This window comes from Myotis brandtii, unplaced genomic scaffold (assembly GCF_000412655.1).
Source record: "Myotis brandtii unplaced genomic scaffold, ASM41265v1 scaffold34, whole genome shotgun sequence".
NCBI classification, from domain to species: Eukaryota; Metazoa; Chordata; class Mammalia; order Chiroptera; family Vespertilionidae; genus Myotis; species Myotis brandtii.
In genome coordinates this window covers 2960213-2966868 of record NW_005363098.1, presented here as the reverse complement: position 1 = coordinate 2966868, position 6656 = coordinate 2960213, and the positions used below count along the sequence as shown (strand labels likewise).

General features: G+C 38.2%; 1 protein-coding gene across 8 annotated transcripts in view; it reads right to left on the bottom strand.

The window, feature by feature from the left end:
• The window catches only part of FAM160A1 (family with sequence similarity 160, member A1), a 199248-nt gene that overhangs the window by 136701 nt on the left and 55891 nt on the right, over window positions 1-6656 (bottom strand). Inside the window, exon 3 of one of the 8 annotated variants that reach the window (XM_014543876.1) lies at window positions 1060-1480. The exons of the other annotated variants lie outside the window; for them this stretch is intronic. The gene's annotated coding sequence lies outside the window, so the exon portion shown is untranslated. The remainder of the gene's footprint in view (window positions 1-1059; window positions 1481-6656) is intronic. 8 annotated transcript variants of the gene reach the window in all.

Here is a 6656-nt window from a genome sequence, read left to right as displayed (position 1 = left end):
GAGGGGGGGGCGGGGAGAGAATGACAGTTCAGTTTTGCATACATTAACCTGATCTGCCTGTGGGACATCCAGTAGGCAGCTTATTACATGGGACTCAAGTTCAAAAGAGAGCTGTGAGAGTCAGATGCTCCTTTATAAAGGGTGGTGTTAGGGTAACATTTGGGCAAGGACCACATAGACAAGAAGGCCCTGCCTGAGGGGAGAGCATGTAGGTGAGATGTGAAGAAAAGAACTGAGGCTTGCCCTAGAGAAAGACAGATGGAAAAAAAAAAGACTGAGAAGGCAATGGGGAGAAGGAGACATATGTAATACTATATGTAATACTTTAAACAATGAAATACAAAAAATAAATCAATTACAAATATTTTTTAAAAAACAATCTGTGGGAATATCTGAGTACTTAATAAACTTAAAAGTATTACTTTTATTATGGGGGGAAAAAGACTGAGAAGGAGCAGCCAGTGAGACAAAGAGGAAAACTCACACAAAAAATAGTTCTCATCAGGTTGTACTATAAAAATTAAAGGAACAAACAAAAGTAGGGATGGCAGTGAAATAAGGGAAGCATCACCATTCATAGGGAAAAAGCTTAGAGACTGGGACTAAGAGAAGGGAAGAAAAGATCTCCATATAAAGTGGTACTTCTTTAGAACCAGTGTTTATAGTTTTTTAATAATTATTATAAATTTTTTTGAAAACCACATAATGCAATCTCTAAATTTACAAGCATCAGAAAGCTCTTTTAGTGAGCAAACTGCCTTGTCAAAGAGGATAAGCCTCAGAAAAATCTCAAATAGTCATCTGGGTAGGCAAGAAAGAACCATATTTTTCAAGAAAATAAATCCAAACATAATGGCTTCAGTGAAAAATAATCCAAACAGTATTTTGCAAATAAAGCTCTGGACCCAAGCTTTCAGCTATTGAACTCAAAAAAAGCCATTTTAAATCACATCAGTTTGGGGCTTGAAGGAAACTCAAGACACATCCATTGGTCCAGATAATAGATAAAACTACTTGGGGCAGCATGCTGAAGAGAGATAACTGGTAGGGTTTGCTCACCAGTGAGTCATCCAAGACCTGCTGAATCAGAATCTTGAGGCATGAGGTTAGGACAGATTTACTGCTCTCTGAAATTTTTGAAACAAGCTCACTGGATAATTCATGTGCACACCAACGTTTGAGAAACCCTAATCTATCTGATCAGGAGACCAAGAGCTAGAGAAAATGAATGACTTGGACAATGGTATGTAGCTAATGAGAGTGTCCAGAGCATTTCTCAAACGTTAACATGCATCAGAATTATTTAGAGGGCTTGTTAAATACAAATTTCTGAGCTCTAGCCTCAGAGTTTCTGATCCAAGAATTGACATTTCTAACAAGTTTCCCAGGAGAGGCTGCTGCTCATCTGGGGACCACAGTGTGAGGACCTCTGGTCTCTGCTGAAGTCATTAGTCACTTTTCTGAGGGCATCAATGAAGCCCTGCACCCTTAAAGACCAAGAAAGACAAAGTATTCCAAGAATGATGTTAAAAATGACATAGAAACATGACCAAACATACATCATATACATTTATTCTAAGCCATTCTGTTCAATTGGAAGACACATACAGAACTGGAGAACATCCCAACTCATCCAGAACAAAATTATAAGGGTGATGAAACATATGAGGAGACAAAAATGACTGAATAAATAAAACGACTAAGTTCACACACAAAAATTTTTAAATCTATAAAATTATAAAAATACATGAACAGAATGAACAAATTGTAGAATGATAGCATTAGATAGCTGGTTTGATTAAGAGGTCATTTTTAGGTATCTTTTTGAGTTATTTCCATAGAAAACCTAGTCCCAGACCAATCTTGAGACTAGATTTTGATTCAAAACCACTTTTGGTGCCCATCCAGCATGGCTCAGTGGTTGAGCATTAAACTATGAACCAGGAGGTCACAGTTTGATTCCTGGTCCGGGCACATGCCCAGGTTGCAGGCTCAGTCCCCAATGTGTGATGTTCAGGAAGCATCCAATCAATGACTCTCTCTCATCATTGATGTTTCTATCTCTCCCTCTTCCTTCCTCTCTGAAATCAATAAAAAGATATACTTTAAAAAACACTTTGGAAATGGCTTGCCACTGGTTCCACACAAAGCCAGGGAAACCACAGAGAAACATTCTTCGCTCACCATCCCAATTCTGCTGGACTCAGGCATCCCGGTATTACATTAGAACGGATAGCATTTTGCTTCACTGCTATCCTTTTCTCGTGTAGACAGCTCTTAACCCTGAGATACTGTATTCAAATAATTCTCCCAACAGCTCAGAATATCTGTAATTGCCTCTGTCTACCTGCTATTTGTCTCACTGTTCTGAGACCACATCCAAAATCCATAACACATGAATTCCACGGACAGCATCTCCACAGGACTATCATACACATTTTATATCAAATTGTCTTCTACCCTTTCAGGCCCATTTTTTCCTTGTAGTCCTTGCTGTGCTACCTTTGGTATCTGTATCATTTCCTCCAAAGAAGTAATACACCTAAAGTGTTAGGTCCTTTCATTATCCATGTTACTCCCACACCCACCTAAGTCTCTCCCTCTACCTTCTAAGAATCTTTCCCCAAGCTTTTATCTTAGTAACACATATTTGCTTTTGTATTCTCCCAAACCCACCCTCAACACCCTCCTCTCCTCCCAAGAAATAACCACACTTCTAAGGGCACAATACTTGGTTTTTGACCTTTCCAAAATCAGTGTAAATATCATTGTGTCAGTGCACATAACTGCTTTTTAGAGCTAAGAGGCAAAACCAGGTTCCAAACAACTTTTGTTACACAGACAAGTGACTTGTTCAAGCTGGCTATAGATTTTCCTGGGATTTATTACTGGCTATTCTATATTGTTTGTTTGTTAATCCTCACCTGAGGATATTTTTGATTTTTAGAGAGAGTGGAAGGGAGGACAGGAGGGAGGGAGGAGGGGAGGGAGAGAGGGAGGGAGGGGGAGAGAAAGAGAGAGAGAGAAGCATCAATGTGAGATACACATTGATTGATTGCCTCCCGCATGTGCCCCAGCCGGGGTCCGGGTTCGAACCTGCAACCCAAGTAAGTGCTCTTGACAGGGAATTCAACCCTTGACCCTTCAGTGCACAGGCCATCTCTAACCACTGAGAACACTGGCCAGAGCATTACTGGTTGTTCTTTATCATGAGAATGTTGATTCTGTTTAGGGTCTTGAAACAAAAGCTCCCAAAAACATTAGAGAATCTCTCATTGGCTGGAGTTAACTGGGAAAAGCCAGTAACAGGACACACACACACACACACACCTACCAGCAGACCAAAACTCAGAGTTTGCTATAATTAAATTGCAAATATATGAAGTCATCATCCATTGAAAAACTAACATAAAACTTAAAGGCTCTATGCCTACCTACAATTATTAAATCTCAGTTTAAAGTGAGTTTCAAAATCCCTTTACTTTCTGAAATATCTTAATAAGAAACAGGGACATAATAAGAATTCCTTCATAGACACAACATAGCCATTTATGACTGATTTTCCTTATTCTAAACTGTCTTTAAAAATATAAACTTTTCTTAAACCAATCATGTTGGGAAAACTGGATATCTACATGGACCGGAATAAAGTTGGATCCTTCCATTACACCATATACAAAAATTTACTCAAAATGGATCAAAGATCTAAGCATAAGAGTTAAAACTATAAAACCCTTAGAGAAAAAATATAGAAGAAAACTTCAAAACACTGGATTTGGCAATTTCTTAGATATGACACTGAAAGCACAGGCAACAAAAGTGAAAATAAATTGAACTACATCAAAACTTAAAACTTCTGTGCACAGGACATAATCAACAGAATGAAAAGGCAAATTACAGAATGGGAGAAAATACTTGCAAATTATATAACTGATAAAGGATTAATATCCGCAACTCAACAACAAAAAGACAAATGACCTGATTTAAAAATGGGCAAAAGACTTTACTAGGCACTTCTCCAAATAAATATACAAATGGTCAATAAGCATATGAAGAAATGTTTAACATCACTAATCATTAGAGAAATAGAAATCAATACCACAGTGAGATATCACCTCACACCCATTAGGATAGCTACTATCAAAAAAATCCCTCAGTGTTGGTGAGGGCATGAAGAACCTGGAACTCCTGTGTATTATTGGTGGGAATGTAAAATGGTGCAGCCACTATGGAAAATAGTATGGCGGTTCATCAAAAAATTAAAAATAGAATGACCATATGATCCAGTCATCCCACTTCTAGGTATATACACAAAAGAGGTGAAAACAGGAACTCGAACAGATATTTGTACACCCATGTACAGCAGCATTTTTCACAATAGCCAAAAGGGGGAAGCAGCCCGAACATTGGTCAACAAATGAATGAATATACATACAATGGGATACTATTCAACCCTAAAAAGAAAGGAAATTCTGACATATGCTACAATATGATTGACCCTTGGGGACATTATTTCAAGTGAAATAAGCCAGTCACAAAAAGACCAGTGTGGCTCAGTGGTTGAATGTCTGCCCATGCACCAAGAGGTTGCCATTTCGATTCCCAGTCAGGGCACATACCAGGGTTGCAGGCTGATCCCTGGTGGGGGGCTTGCAGGGGGAAACCCATCAATGATTCTCTCTCAAAATAAATGTTTCTATTTCTCTCCCTCTCCCTCTCCCTTTCTCTATATATAAAATTAATTTTAAAATCTTTTTTTTAAAGACAAATACTGTACGATTCTACTTATATGGGGTATCTAGAATAGTTAAATTCATAGAGACAGAAAATAGAACAAGTGGTTGCCAGGGGCTGGGGGAGGAGTAAAGGAGAAGTTTTTATCATGTATATAAAGATTCAGTTTTGCAAGATGAAAGCATCCTGGCGGTCAGTTGCACAAAAATCTAAACATACTTAATACTAAACTATATACTTAAAATGGTTAAAATGGTAAATTTTGTGTTATGATAAAGAAACAATCATCTGAAGTAATAGACTTAACTTTTAAATCTATTGCCACATTTTTATTTTACATAAAGTATATTATTAACTCTCAATATTAACATGCCCAGAATGCTATCTATACTAATAAAAGGGTAATATGCTAATTAGAATGGACATCTTCCAGACGTCCTTCTAGACAAAGCCATGGTGGCAGGGGCCGAGGCAGAGGTGGTTAAGGGAGATCAGGCCGGCAGGGAAGGGCAGTCAGGGGCGATCAGGCTGGAAGGGGAGGGCAGTTAGGGGGCGATCAGGCCGGAAGGTAGGGGAGCAATTAGGGGTGAACTGGCAGGCAGGTGAGCAGTTAGGGGCATCAGGCCAGCAGGCAGAGGTGGTTAGGGGTGATCAGGCAGGCAGGCAGCGAGCAGTTAGGAGCCAGCAGTCCCGAATTGCAAGAGGGCAGTCGGACATCCCCCGAGGGGTCCCAGATTGGAGAGGGTACAGGCCCGGGCTGAGGGACACCCCACCCTCCATGCACAAATTTTGTGCACCAGGCCTCTAATAATATTATAAATATTAAAGTAAAGGTATAATTTGTAGGATTGAAAATATCTATAAAATAGTGAACTTTATACATAATGCTTACATTTTGTAAAATTAATAAATTTATAAGAATGATTACTAAAGAATGTACATAGTAATAAAAATAAGTTCATAGCAAAGCCTGTTTCATTTCATGTTAATACTCCCCTTGAAAGTTTCAGAGAGCTTCACAAATCTCAGGGCACTAGAAAATGGTGGCTGCACCATTTCCTCTGTTTGAACCATAAATTGCACAGCAAAACCCTCATCACATGTTTCCTGAAAAACGCTGGACTGGATGTTAAGTGCAGTGTGGCACAGATCCCAGGTGCTTCCAATGCTTATCTACCCTCTTACTCTTTAGCCTCAATATGAGTAAGAAACCTGAAGTACAAATTAGCAAATTTGAAGAGATGTTTCATGAAATTTAGTATTTGTCATCTAGATCTCAAATACAGATTTATCCATTTACATCCAAGAAAAAAAATATATACATTTTTAATTTAGACTTAAAGTTCAAATATAGTTATATTCAATTACATTCTTCATTTGATCTAATAATGAGCTACTTGAGAACATAATCCTGTGTCAAAACAGTAAATGGTGTTGTTATATTCAAAGCAAAAATCAAGGAAATCGCTGAATAAAAAATACAAAGATTAGTTAGAGGTAAAGAATGTCAATCTTTGGTGATACCTGTAAAAGGCAGATTCCTAAAACCTGCCTCCTACCATTCTGTTCCTGATGTTGACACACTAGATTGGGGCCTAGTCATTTGAATTTTTAATGTGCATTTTTCACAACACTCGAATAACACTTTGAGGGGGGAAATGCAAAACACACCACCAGTAAGATATGAATCACAAAGTCTTAGAGGTATACCTTATAAGGAAATTCAGATCTCATTCTATTTAACCTGATTAATATAAGAACTCTTTCTACAGTACTGACTGATTGACTGATTTCAATAAGAATACCAAGATTTAAGAAACACCAATCAGAAATGATTTATGCACCCCTATGTTCATAGCAGCACAATTTACAATAGCTAAGATTTGGAAACAGCCTAAGTTCCCACCAGCAGATGAGTGGAT